The sequence below is a fragment of the Nyctibius grandis genome, chromosome 7 (assembly GCF_013368605.1).
Source record: "Nyctibius grandis isolate bNycGra1 chromosome 7, bNycGra1.pri, whole genome shotgun sequence".
NCBI lineage: Eukaryota > Metazoa > Chordata > Aves > Nyctibiiformes > Nyctibiidae > Nyctibius > Nyctibius grandis.
The window spans coordinates 41728634-41742657 of record NC_090664.1 but is presented as its reverse complement, the minus strand read 5'-3'; the positions used below and the strand labels follow the sequence as shown (position 1 = coordinate 41742657).

General features: G+C 44.2%; 1 protein-coding gene across 7 annotated transcripts in view; it reads left to right on the top strand.

Moving 5' to 3' along the window:
- SSNA1 (SS nuclear autoantigen 1) overlaps window positions 1-14024 on the top strand; it is a 43377-nt gene that overhangs the window by 18059 nt on the left and 11294 nt on the right. For 4 of the 7 annotated variants that reach the window (XR_011048535.1, XR_011048534.1, XR_011048531.1 and 1 more), the window contains one exon: window positions 4185-5029. The exons of the other annotated variants lie outside the window; for them this stretch is intronic. The gene's annotated coding sequence lies outside the window, so the exon portion shown is untranslated. The remainder of the gene's footprint in view (window positions 1-4184; window positions 5030-14024) is intronic. 7 annotated transcript variants of the gene reach the window in all.

Genomic DNA, 14024 nt, shown 5'->3' with positions numbered 1-14024 from the left:
GTTGGTGCTGCTGTGTGCGAGGGCGATCTGTGGAGAAGACACGCAGCTGTAAAATGGAGAAACGGTTAAAGCACTATGCAGCGTGCCTCTCTCCTAATCAATCATACTGTATTTGCTTCCCCTCTCTCTTCTCAAAATTGCTGCCTTGGGGAGGTAAAGAATTACTGTTGCCATGAACTGTAATCAAGATCAGATGTGCAAAGGGAAAGGCCTTGCTCAAATATCAAAGGGGTCTTAAACTGCCAAAACAGAACAAGAGAGAGAAATCCCGAGGGAATCAGAGATGTAATTTATGACCGACCTTCATTTTAACTGGGAAATGCATGCTCTTGAACGGCAGTGCTCCTGTGAATGCGTGTTTTGTTTTGTTTCCACGCATTGGGAATCTTCGCTGCAGTGGTATCGATCTAAGCTCCCCGACAACGAGCCCGGGATGAGGAATCACATATACATTCCAGAAACATTTTTCTGTGCTGAACTCGTCTCAGCAGTGAGGGTGCCCGGCTTTGTCGTCCCCTCTGCCACGGCGCTGCCTGCCAGGGCTCGCCCCTTTGTGTTTACATCACCGCTCGCCTAAATAACTCCACATTTTCTGCATTCTCATAACCCAGTTGCCTGGATTTGGGAGAAAAATGAGATAACAATTCTTCAAGGGGATTTTTGCTGCCACAGGAGCAGTTGATGTCTGGATGAGCTTTCAGTCATTCAAAGGCCAAGCATTACAAGAAAAAACAAACATATTAAATCTTTGCAGTCAAATATAAAACCACAGCATTACGATGCCTCAGCCTCCCGTGTGCTGCCTCCTCTTTTACATTTCACAGGGTAATATTTGACTGGAGAGTCTCTACACTTCAAAAAAGTTTAGTTTAAAAATCTGTTTGCAAACTTACCTTTGTAATGGACCCAAACTGCACACTGAACTTTGGGGAAATTCAGATCCACGTTTCCGTCTGTATTTTATGGCTCAGTTCCAGCCATAGTTTAAAATAAAGATGCTTAGCTGCTGCCAGGTGAAGTCAAGTGCTGTGCTCCCCTGGCCTGCCATAGGATATGCTGTACCGGAGCAAATATTAATTTCCATCATCTCAGAATTATGTTCCACATTCTTTTTAAATTCCAATTAAACACTTCGATGAAAAGGCTTCTTTTTAACACGAACTGCAAGGAATGACAGTGCTTAGCAGGTACAATGAAAAGGAGAGTTTGTCGGGAAAGCCCATAGAGTTGTCCATTCGGAAGAAACCTCTCACCAAGACAGTAGCTATTCGTAAAACACACTTCTTGTCTGACAATCAGAAAAATATAATCTGTCATAAAAGTCTGAACTCCTTCACGGTTTCCCCTCTCAGCTTCCTCTGTGAGCAGCTGTCAATATGTGCGTGAAACTACCTTTAAAAAAGCCAGAGAATCAGTTTTGATGTCTGATGCAAAACAAACTGATGTTTTAAACTGAGCTTTTTCAGGTAGAAAACCCTTTGGAGTTAATTGGATGGAAGTATTTAGGTTATTTTTCTGCAACATGTTGTTTTGCAACACCAAATGTGTCCATGTACAGTAAACAGAGAGATGTCTGCCATAAATTAACTTCAGAGTTTCCGAAACACAGATGGTATTTCTTGCACTTTCCTGAAGGGCTACATTTGCTCTAGAAAAAGCAGAGATTTTAGCTATTCTGGTATTTTTAGGAGTTAGCATCCCCATCATTTCTACTTCACTAAGAAGAGATAAAATCTGATCTACAGTTTATCTGCAATCAGGCAAGGAGATTAAACAATTTATTTTGTCACTTGCAACATGTCTCTGCTGCCTCCAGCATTTCATTTTTAAAAGTGCATTTGTAAAAGAAATCGCGAAGCTTGTGTACCCCGAAAGGTAGGCCTCAGCGTTCAGTACATTTTGGATAGGAAAAATACGCATCGGTGGTGTGACGTAGTAACTAACGTCATAACTACAATTTGTCCCTGAGAGTCTCATCCTTGTAGAGCCCCTTCTCCGGGGAAGCCCGGGCTGGGCGCCCGGCCCTCGCTGCCGGCAGGTGGCACGGTGCTCCCGCCGTGCTCCTCCCGCCGTGCTCCCGCCGTGCTCCTCCTCCTCCCACCGCCCCCCGGGGGGCTCCCGCGGGCGGGGCGCTGCTGCCCGTGTCGGTCCCGTACTTGCAAGCGCTGAGATGAGTCCCTCCGCGACAGGACTTTCACAAGCAGCAGGGCGTTTCCTGCACCTCTTTTTTTAAGTTTACCCTTTCCAGCTCCTGAGATGGAGGTCACCCTCAGACACCGCTCGAGAATGGGAAATAGAACGGGGGTGGCCAGCAGGTCGAGGGAGGTGATTCTGCCCCTTTACTCCACTCTCGTGAGACCCCACCTGCAGTGCTGCGTCCAGCTCTGGGCCCCCAACATAAGAAGGACATGGAGCTGTTGGAATGAGTCCAGAGGAGGGCCACGAAGATGATCAGAGGGCTGGAGCACCTCTGCTATGAAGACAGGCTGAGAGAGTTGGGGCTGTTCAGCCTGGAGAAGAGAAGGCTCCGGGGAGACCTTCTAGCAGCCTTCCAGTACCTGAAGGCGGTTACAAGAAACCTGCAGAGGAACTTTCTACGAGGGCATGTAGTGACAGGACGAGGAGGAACGGTTTTAAACTGAAAGAGGGTAGATTCAGATTAGATATCAGGAAGAAATTCTTTCCTGTGAGGGTGGTGAGACACTGGAACAGGTTGCCCAGAGAAGCTGTGGATGGCCCCTCCCTGGCAGTGTTCAAGGCCAGGTTGGATGGGGCTTTGAGCAACCTGGTCCAGTGGAAGATGACCCTGCCTGTGGCAGGGGGGTTGGAACTAGATGATCTTTAAGGCCCCCGCCAACCCAAACCATTCTATGATTTAAGCATATCTATGAATAAGCATATGTAACATTTCAGAGCAACCTTTGTTCATGAGAGTCTGAAACATTTTTGGAACTTTCACCCCTCATTATATTGCAAGACATTTCATTCCGGACACTCCAGTGAGGGCAGAATTGCTGTGTCCTTTAAACAGAAAGGGTAATTGAAGCATACAGTTTACAGGAGGGTCTGCACTCATCCCACCTAATTACAGGCACCCAAGTTAGAGGGCTTAGAAGCCAGCTTGTCTCTGCTTCCCTCTAGAGTCGATGGATGGGTCTGGCACCTCCAAAGAGCGATCCAGCACACGCAGCTATCCAAAAAGTCCATTCAGTTAAGACCCGCACCCTGCCCTGCGCAAAAAAAAAAAAAGTGGTTCAGACTTTGGGGGCAACAAAATACAACATATTTTTTGTATATCTGTAATTGTGATGCTTAACTCATTCAAACTGAATGCCGTAAAGTAAAAATCACTACTCTCTCATTTATCACGTTAAAACACATGGCTTATAGATGTAACTTGCCAGTGACTACCTGTTAAGAAGTGGGAGAAATATACTTGTGGCAGAACTGTCATCATCAATCGACTGGCAAAACCTGCAAATGATCTCAGGGAGGCATTCAGGAATTCAGAAACTTCTCAAGCTACAAATTCTTGCTGAAAATAGACTGCTGAAATTCTGCTCTCCCAAATTACACATTTCATTTAACAACGTTTACTATAAGCAAACAGTAACTTGGAGGCAAACAGGAGGGCAGAGTGGCGATCTGTGCAAACTGCTCCTGCCTGGCAGAAGCAGCAGTACTTCCTTCTGCCACCCTGCAGATTCCTTTGCTGTCTGGCATTCCTCTGGCCTTTCTGATTTGACACTTGCCTTGCTGTTTCTGGGATCAGAGCAAACATATTTATAATGTTCATCTTTTACAACCCCATTCCTGTAGTACTGCATAATGCCTTTAGGATCACTCATGGCTCTAACCCTAAAAGTGTTCAGCAGCTCAATGAAATTGGTTCCTATTTCATGGGAACTTTTAAAAGTCCTGATGGATGCCTGCCTGCACATGCAGGTACCTAAAACCCTTTCACAATCTGGTCCTTGCTTCAGCCACTTACTCCTTCATTCCTCCAGCTGATTGATGACAGCAAGGAAGCGGGATTCAAATCAGGTTTTAAATCTGCAGATAGCCTGACTACATTATCTTGTGTGTATTGCTCAAAGGATGGTCTTTTTCCACAGGTCCAGCATTTATTTGCATTTGAGATTTTTCTACCTATTATATTTTGTCTTTTCTTCTTCTGTCCATAGATAATTTTGTTATTTCTCCCACTGAACAAATAAAAAGAGCAACTTGGCTAACTTAGCATCATCCTCAGCAACGTGTTCTCTGCTCTCAAGGAGCTACGTGGCACCCCTCGAATCCTTATCAACACCAAGTCAGGGGACGCAACGCAGTAATCTGGGTGGATAGGAGAGAGAATGAGCCGACAGCAGAGCTGGTCCAACCCACCAGGAGCATCTCCCATTTCCTCCCTCATGTGGGAATCCACGCGGCAGTGGCTGTGAGAACAGCTGCAAGAACACAACCTACATCTTCCAGGGGCAGATCATCAGCGGGTAAACACAATACTGATCAGGTTAAGAAATATTTTATTAGTAGAGCCTACATTGTAGGTTTGGCTACAAGCACCACTGGGAGGTCCCACCAGAGGAGAAGAAATCATGGGCAAATGGCCACTGCACAGACCCAGTCTGGACTTGAATGCAAGTCCAACACACCCAGAATATACCAGACTTGCTGGATCTGTCCTCAGCACAGCTTCTGGCTACCGGGATGGTGAGTTCAGCCACTTCCACGTGGTTGCTCTCAAGGCCTACCGAGGGTTTGTACATTAGCCTTCTGGCAGGTTCAGGCTTTCTTCCTAAGGCGGCATAGCTCTAGGGGGAAGAGGGGCTTCCAAGACGTTCTGGTGCCAGCCTCGATTCCCCAGTGCCACAGCTTGTTTGGAACGATCGCCGCTCATGCAAAACTGAACACTGCTGTCCTTGGCGGAGACGTAAATTGGAGGACATTGTTCACTTGCCAGAGAGCTGTTCCTTCATATTTCATGTTTTCCACAGTAGCAAATGCAGACACAAATTTTCTTCCCAAGGTAATTGGCAAGCAGTGCTATGTCCTTGTCCTGTTGTCACACATCTGTCCAGTTGTTTCCCATGCACGTGAAACTCTCCTTTTACAGACTTTTGCAGCTAAGCCACAAACTTCCCCCTCTGTTGTATGTGTCTTGCAAAACTATGGATGTTCTGATGTGTTGATCAGAAACGTGTGGTGTGTCAGGTAACAGAGCAAACTGCTCAGCAGGAAGGGGCTGTGCTTGCTGCGGGGCCCACGCTCAGATCACCTGGGTGGTTCACATACCTCCCAACTGTAGCACAAAACTTCCCTGCCACGGGACCAAATGCATCCCATGTCACAAGACCTCATCTCTTGTAGCATCAGATCTCACTGTGTCCCACTGCAGAACAGATCTGAAGCACTGTTGGTATAGACGTGAACTTTGAGGTGGGCAGTTTCTTGTCTGATATTTAACTGCTGGTTAAGGTAAGCATGTTGTATGCCACCAGAAGCAGTCATGAGAAAAGGAAAGCGGCACTTGGGCAAAATGGCAACGGGAATTCAAAGAGGAAGTGGTCAGTATTTGCTCGTAACATTTGCAGAACTTATTTTCTCTTTGTTCCCTAAGTCAGGAAAAACTGTAACAGTAGCTAGGAAAGGGAAATATTTCTTTCTGTTTCTAAGCATGTGAAGCAGACTCCCCGCTGGCAAAAGCTGCCCAGCACATTATGTTCAGTGGTGTGTAGAGCCTGCAACTGTACGTTGCACCAGGAGCAGAACGTGTTGCAGTACAGGAACCTGTGTAAGGGCCATGTGTTGGCTAAGTCCCATTTAGCTCCTGCTTTCTGTAAGCCTTTGTTTTCTTTAAAAAAAAAAAGGTAAATTCTGCTGGTATTTCATTTCCTTTTTTAAAAATGAGAAGTTTGGTGTTTTGAGGACGTGGCCAACTTCTGATGAAGAATGTTTCAATGATGAGTGTGACCATTAGTGAAATGACAAAAGTGGACAGAAAGAGGGGGACATGTCTTCCAATGGCAGGTATGGTGTCATGCCCTGCACCTCACCAGGGAAGTGGTGGGGAGAGGGGCTGAACACCCACCAGAAACTGGCTTCAGTGACCTGCTGGGACTGCCTGTCTTCCCTGGCTGATGATGACGGCTTTTGCAGCTCAGTGCATAGCCATGCTGGAACAACTTCTGATGGAGCTCCAGTCTGTTCATGACAAATGAGCTCAAGACAAATGTCAGCTCGTGACAAGTACGAGTCTTTAATTTACTTACTTACTTCTTAACATTGAAGCTAGTGGAAAAGACCTTCACGGGATATTGGCAATTACCAAATTTCTGTTAAAAATGTTTTACTTCTACAGCAGCATCTTTGAAGCAACAATTGAAAGGAAGAGGGGTTTTTTCCTCTTTTCATGGTCACATCTGTGCAATGATAATGTTCTTTCCACTTGCGTAGTTTCCACCTCAGCTTTATTTTGTCTTTTCTGTTCTTGTGGGATGAATCTGTGACAGTAAGTATAGAACATATATAGGGGAACCTGAGGACACAGGAAATGCCAAATCAATTTCGTATTTCACACTGAAGTCCTCCCTTTAGCTCTTGCTTGCCAATGTTTTACATCTACAAACCTGCCAGTCTCTACACCGTAATAATCTCATCGCGTACCCTTATGAATACTTTTGCCTACTGACCATAAGATATAACCTTGCTTGCGTGAAACTTGATATAATTGGCCACAGATCTAGAAAGGGTGAGAAATGTCACAAATTCTCTTTTGAAAATTCCTTTTTCCTGCTTGTCTGTAAAGATCAAGGATACAAAGGCATAAGAGCCCAACCTCCAGCATTCAGAGGACCCAGGTAAGCTTTTGATGCCAGGAATCCCACGCAGAGGTGGAGCTACCACCTTTGCAATTACTTTCCATTCCAATAAAGTACTTTCAGGTTTGTCCTTTCAGGGACAAAAAGCCTCTCTGGGTCCTTCTTCCCAGAGAGTGTTCCAAGGGGAATGAGTGTTTACATTTGTTTTGGAGAAGTCTCCAAAACTTGGTGGTGGTCTTTTGGAGAAGTCTCCAAAACTTTTGGTGGTGGCAAACATGGAAAGAGCTGCTACCTGCACCACTATCATCAGGTGGTCACACCACACCAGGCATCCAGCCTTGAGCTTGGGCCTGCAGTAGAGGACAACAGAGGAAAGTTGCAGAGAAAGGCCTTGTTATGGTTGAGGCCAAAACTACTCAGGTTTTTTTTGTGGTGGCAGAGGAGACTCTCTAGCTCACTATCTGGAAGGCAGGACAACCTCAGTGGGAGAGGTCCAAGAGAAAGCTCTACATGCCTGAAGCAAACCCGGGGAGAATTTGTGATGTCTCAGCCTGAGAGAACAAGCACAAAAAGCCCTGTTTATGTGCCTGAGTTTATGGGCACCTGAGCATTGTTTGTATCCAAACTTCTATTACCACACTGGCCCAGAGATGCAGCCACCATGCTGAACTAAGCAGCTCCATGTCTTCTTCCCATCTAAGATAGCAGCAACCATGGCCACTTTCATTTCAAAACGCACCAGGGAGCTCCTTCTACTGTTTGCATAACAGCCTAGAGGTTAGGGCTCTTGCTCTGGAAATAAAAGACCACTTTAATTCCCTTCTCAGCTGACAAAAATTAAATCAATGGTTCCAATGAATATAAGATAGCAGGTTGCAAAATCATGTGGGAAGTGAAAAAAGTCCATGTCTTTTTGAAACTAGGTCAGTACAAGTCCAAGAGTGACATGCCTAGAAGGAAAGGAAACACAATGGAGTCAGAGTCTGTAGTCCACAAGTTAGGCACTTAGCTGTGAGTGTAATCTCAAAGCAAAAGAGATATGAGAACTAGTCCCATAAAAATATATAAGGTCTTTGGCGACCAGAGTTCACAAACTCCTAATCTAAGACATCATTTTTCATTGACTGTGTCCTCCTCCTGTTCCTTGAGGGCTCTGCAGCTGCAGTGCTGCAGCATGTCAAGTCCTCGCAGCCCATCATATCTCAGTTTCAAGAACCGTTAATCAGAATTTTCAGGTTACTAAAAGCCAAGGCTGAGGCCAGATGTAAAATGAGCAGAGTTTCTAGGTCATGTGGGCCTTTATTTGCAACTCTCAAATCTTAAAAATAAAATGCCTGAGAACTTATCTCCAAAAAGATAAATTCTGCAATTAAAGGTGAAAAATCAAAATGGCTTGTTATGGGGAAAATACTTACAACCTCCTTCATGGATCACTGTTGCATCTCCAGAATTCGGATGGCGTATTTCTTGTAAAAAAATACTTAGTTTCTCAATGAGAAATTCTTTCCCAACCTGTACCTTCACAGCAGCAGCATTCTTTAGCCGCTCCATTAGTTCTCAATCATGTGCTACTGATGAGTATGGAAAAGAGAAAAGGAGGGCACGACAGGCTTTCATCTTTTTTAGTCCCTGCCTGACTTCATAACACTATGAGCCCTGTCAGACCTTATCCTTCCTGGGAGCCTCAGGGCACTTCTGAAAGACTTTACGATCCTCTCTTTGAACTTCTGCAATCATCTATGCTTTATTTTCTTTTAAAAATGGCAAATAGGAAATGAGTTGTCCTTCTGTTCTGATTTCCTCCTGCCTGTTGTTTCTGAGGGAGGAGGCCCCTTTTCAGAGAGGTGCAAAGTGCTAGCTCCAAAATTCCCACAGTCTCTAATGGAGTGGAAGGGCTGAGATCCAGGCAACCCTTTGAACATGCAGGATGCTCTCTGTGAGGCTATCTAATGCAACATTCACCACTCGCACTGCTCAGAATGGCAGGTCTGCTTTTCAAACACAGGCTTCTGAAGTATGGGGAATATAGGTAATGTAGTAATAACAGTGTCTGCCTGTTACCTGCTCTGAAATTCTCAATTGCCGTTAGCATGAGTCTTGAAAAATTCATTCTAGCAGAGACTGGGGTTGTCAGATAAGGGACATGTGGCTCTGGCGTGGTGAGTCAGAGGCTCATTTATTCTTTTATCTGTGGCAGTGGGAGCACAGACAATGAAAGCTGTATCTATGACACCTCCCTTATTGAAGTGCCAGGGTTATTGTACAGCCTGTAAAGTCATAGGAAAGAAACTCTCCAGGTTTCTTTTTCTCTTTGTTTTTGTTTTTGTTTTTTTAAGTACAGACATGTTTGAACCAAGACATTCCTCCTGCTTGTAGCTGCCAGTTTCTGAGCACAAGATTTAATGTTTTTCTTGTACTTGCTATAAAACACCTAATCAAAGCCTTCCCTGCTCTGTTATAGCTGTTTCATTATTTATTATGGTAAAAGTATGAATTACTGAACTTCAGCCTTGGCAGATAAGAGAAACGGGAATGAACTTTCAGCTCTTTGGTTTCAGAAGGTGAGTAAATCTCTGCTGGAGTTTGCACACATGGTTGGAATAGTTCCTCCCGTTTACACTGGCACAGCTCCACCGAGTGCTGCTGCACTGCCCCGATTCACACTTACAGCAGCAGGGAGTTAGAAACTCAGGGGCCTGAGACAGCTGTAACTTTTTCATATTGCTTGTCCAGTTTGCCTTTCAAAATAGAAAATTTAAAGTAATAAGTGAAGAAAAAAAGTATTTTTCTCCTCTGGATTATTAAAGGGGACTTGACCAGGAGAGAGGGAAAGGAGCTTTAAGTGATGCACCGAGGCTGACCCTGGAAGAAGGAGAGGTTAAATAACAGTATAAATATCCATTGGCTCTTGAACAAGGTCACACAGAGTATTTCTCATACATTATTCTTTTACATAATGCCCTGGCAATAAGGAGCTCCTTTTTAACCTGGTTTTCCTAGGAAATGTAGCATGTATGTTCACATTGTTTGCCTGCCTTCCTCCTCCCCAGCCTTCCTCCTGCCACCTGCCATTTGTCCACTCTCTGTCATGTGGCAGAGCAAGGCCAAAGTGAAACCTGGCAGTTGCATACGGGAGAGGTGACTGCCCGGCCTCCCCGGCAGGCAGGGCAAAGGCACCTGCACCCGCTGGAGACGTGCACCAGGGCAGGAGCAGCGGGCACCTCCGCTCTGCCGGAGGGGACCCCCAGGCACCTGGGGATGCTGCAAGAAGGAGTAATGGCACCAGGATGCAGGAAGGAACTGGGAGGGTAAGTGGGACGTGGGAGAGAAATCCGTAGGAAACCGGCCTCCGAGAGCTTCACTGCACACAGCAGCTGAGCCTGACACAAGACAGGTGCTAAACTAAAGAAAGTCCTTTAAAGAAGCAGATGTGTTCTTTCCAAAGCATCCGATGGTAAAATAAATTAAGCCAGTGAAATTAAGCTTCCATGTCAGCATCCAGCAGTACAGCTCAGCCTGATTTACCAGTCTGCTTGACAGTGGCAGGCAATGTAAAAATGGAATTTTATAATTTAGGATGGTTGATTTTAGTGTCATTTGGCATACTGTACACTTATCTCCGCTTTTAAAAACCAGGGAACACGAAGACATCTGCTTGCCTTTGGAAAAGGAAATAAATATTAACTTATCTGCACAATTTGTGAGCGGATCTAGCCCTGTTGCAGGAAACTCATTAATCTCACATGGAAAATAAATAAACCAGGAGAGAAAAGGATGGGTGGGATTTTAACTTCCTCTATTTCCGCAAATCATTATTTTATATGAACAAGTGCATGCCAAAGGTTTTCGAGAGGAAAAGTACTGCAAAGGACAAATAAGTTTATTGAATATTTTAAAAGCTTTTCATCAGAGGGGTAATTTAGGGTGATGTTGGGAAAGCTCACCGGCTAAATGCTGCCTGATAATTCCCACTATTAGACCACATTTTCTATTGCTGATGCCATTGTCAGATTTGAGCCACCAGCACTCACATCTTCCATGGCAGGTGTCTGCCTAAGGCTGGATACGTGTGATGTGTGTGTGCAAGTATCAAGAATTGCCTCGGACTGAGTGTGTATAAAAATTTCAGCCAAAATGATTTTGCTCTTCAACAACTATAAGAAAAAAATATGCTGTTTCCCTCACATTAAAAAGAGTGGCAACCTCTTCTTTAGACACTCCAAAAGGCCCCATGCTTTGGAGGAAAAGCATGAAATATGTCAGGAGGAGTGCTTTAGCCACTCTGGAAATCCACCTCAGCCTGGCTGAATTATGGGCCTGAGCAAGATCAGTTTGGTCTTGATAGTTTCACAGCTTGGTGTTTCAAAGATCCTGCCTTCGGTGATTCTGTGCGAGTCTGGGGCTGATCGAGGTGTCCTTCTTCAGCTAGTTTCTCCTTTGCTCCTTTGGACCCTGCTGCTCATCTGGGGCAACTAGAAGAAATGGTCACCCAAGGAAGGGACAGGCTGGAGAGGGAGAGGTGAGAGAAGAAACCAGAGCGCTGTCTGGACAGAGACCATGGGACAAGGGAGGTAGGTTGAGACAAGAAGCCAAAGATGGTGATACAGCAGAGCTGGTGCAAGACAGGGATGGAGCAAAAGAGACCCAGGCTGGGAGAAAGGGATCAGAGGGTCTAGGCTGGGAGAAAGGTATCAGAGGGTCTGTGGCTGCTATACCCACAGTCAATGACCAACATGTGTGCCATGAGATAAGATAGAGGCAGTTTTGTTTGCTGATGGGGAAAACGTAGGTGGTCCCTGCCAGCACATTCAGAATTACACAGTTTTGAGAGTGGCAGAAAGTACAGTTGAAGCTCATTTTCAGCCATGGAAAGGTTGGACTTTCAAGGTATAGCCATATAAAAAAAATCAGAAGAATTTGGAAATTGGTGATTGGCCCTTATCTTCCATAAAAATATGACTCTGTACCTGAAAACAGCCCCTACTGGTGTTCTTGCTCACTCTTCACAGGTGGCAGATATTGTTGCTCAATGCCTTGAAAATTCACATACTCACTGAGAGGCCTTCATATGGCTTTCTCAAAGACAGCCATCTGTGACCAGGGTAGCCAGCACTTCCACAAGCATCCATGTATCAGTCAATACCTTTCCAGGATTCTAGATCTGCTCTCACATCATTTGCAAAATTAGAAACTGAGGAGAAACACAGTGTGCGCTGAGTGACTAACAGTTCTCTCTCTGAGCCCAGCAGTTTATTCTCTGATCACTAAAGCAGCTTAAAACTGAGTAATTTGTATGGTGTTCATCAAGCCCACCCTGCCAGGATGTGGCTCTTTCTTTAGATTAATCCATAATCTTTGGCAGTCTGGAATTGTTAACAGTAGCAATTTCTAACAGCCAAATATTGCTATAAATATTCTTCTTTCAGGTTTTATGACGTCCAGACCATTATGTCCTAAGGACCCCAAAAGCCACTCGTCACAATCCAGAATTATATTTCTATAAAGATGTAAAGCTTAGAAAAGCAAGCAGTTTTAGAATATTTATGAGAAATGGAGAACTTTTAGCTTAAGGTAAGAAATTAGTGAGAATGCCAATTTATGGTCATAGGATGGGTACGCCACTAATTCAGACAAATGTACTCCTGGTAAGAATATGGGCTGGAAAAGCAAATGAGAGCAAGTGTGAAAGAGACAGAGCCAGCCTTAGGTGAGTGCAGGATCATCTGCAATCAAATTAAAATAGCATATGACCACAGGACAGCTTTTTTAGAGTATAGATATAGGAGAGCAGGCATGGGGTAGTTGAATTGCTGGTTTAGATGGCAAATACACGAAATTCAAATCAGATTCCATAAACTTCTGGTGGGTAAGTTGGGAGGTAGGAATGAAATTTCAGGAGTGCAGCTTGGGGAACATCGGGACAGCACAGGACAGAAAGGAAAGGAAGGCACGCACGTCATATCGAATTGTCCATCTCTGCTTTCATATTGGATAAAGAAATGGCCATAGTACAACACCATGGATCAGTACTGTGATTCTTCCATTTTCCATCCATGCAAAATTCTGATGGAAGCTTTTATGATGGTTTGGGTACTGATAGACATTGCTCCCCTGAACAGATTCCCTGACATCTAATAATAGCTGAGATCTTGTAGCTTTTTGGTGTGGGGTCACCGATTTTGGTTTCTTTCCTCTATCCGCCACCTGCTTTCACAAAATTGAACTTACCTCTGAGTAAATTCAAACCTGTCTTTGAGACCTGTGTCAACTCTGATTGAAACTTGCTAACAAATCCAAGAATTATTGGGAAGACACAGACATCTAAGTCTTGATTCTTTATAAACTAAACAAAAAGGAAAGAAACTAGAAAGAAAGGGAAAAGGAAAGAAACTAGACACTAGAAAATCTTATAATATTTTGTACGTACTGAGAAACTGAATTGGGTTAACCCAAGCACATCAAAGGCTAAAAGTCATTCATAAGATACCTTCAGAAGTCTCTGCAAAGTCCTCCTCCTCCGCTCAGTCATTTCAAAAGCTTCAAGACAGTAGAGGTTCTGCAGCTGTGGAGTGTGACCATTACACATATTCTTGCGCTCTGCAATAATTTTCTGCATGTTGATGGGAATGGAACTGCAAGAGGCAGTTTTGAATTCTGAAGTAATGCAAGCAGTGAATCCTGGCAGCAATGTATCCTCTGTCTGAAAGCCCTATGTCTCAGCAATTTGTAGCTGTTTCTGACACCAATGGATCATTACTAGCTTCTACTTTGATGAAAGCTATGTACCCAAAATACCACACTAACAGTCCTTCTAAAGTCACATCCTTGGATTTTGCAAAACTGTTTGCAAAAAGGAGTCTTCTCCTTAATGCCTGAATATACAGCATGAACATGTAATATTATCTGGATGTAGTTTAAATTAAGTGATATGATTTTGTTGTACCTACTATTTTGGGGTAAGGGAAGGGATAAAAAAGTTACTTACCTAGTCAGTTGGATATGACTACACTGGAATTAAGTTTTCTGTCTTTAATTTAGAAGCTAGGAAATGAACTGAAATGAACTATACTCTAAGTTTTTGATCTCTGTGTTGAGGATCTCTGTGAACCATACATGATAGATGTACAGTGCTGAAACCCACAACAGAGGAACTGGAACTTTTACTCAAGGGTGCATAACTCTGATTCAGACATAAATGTTTCC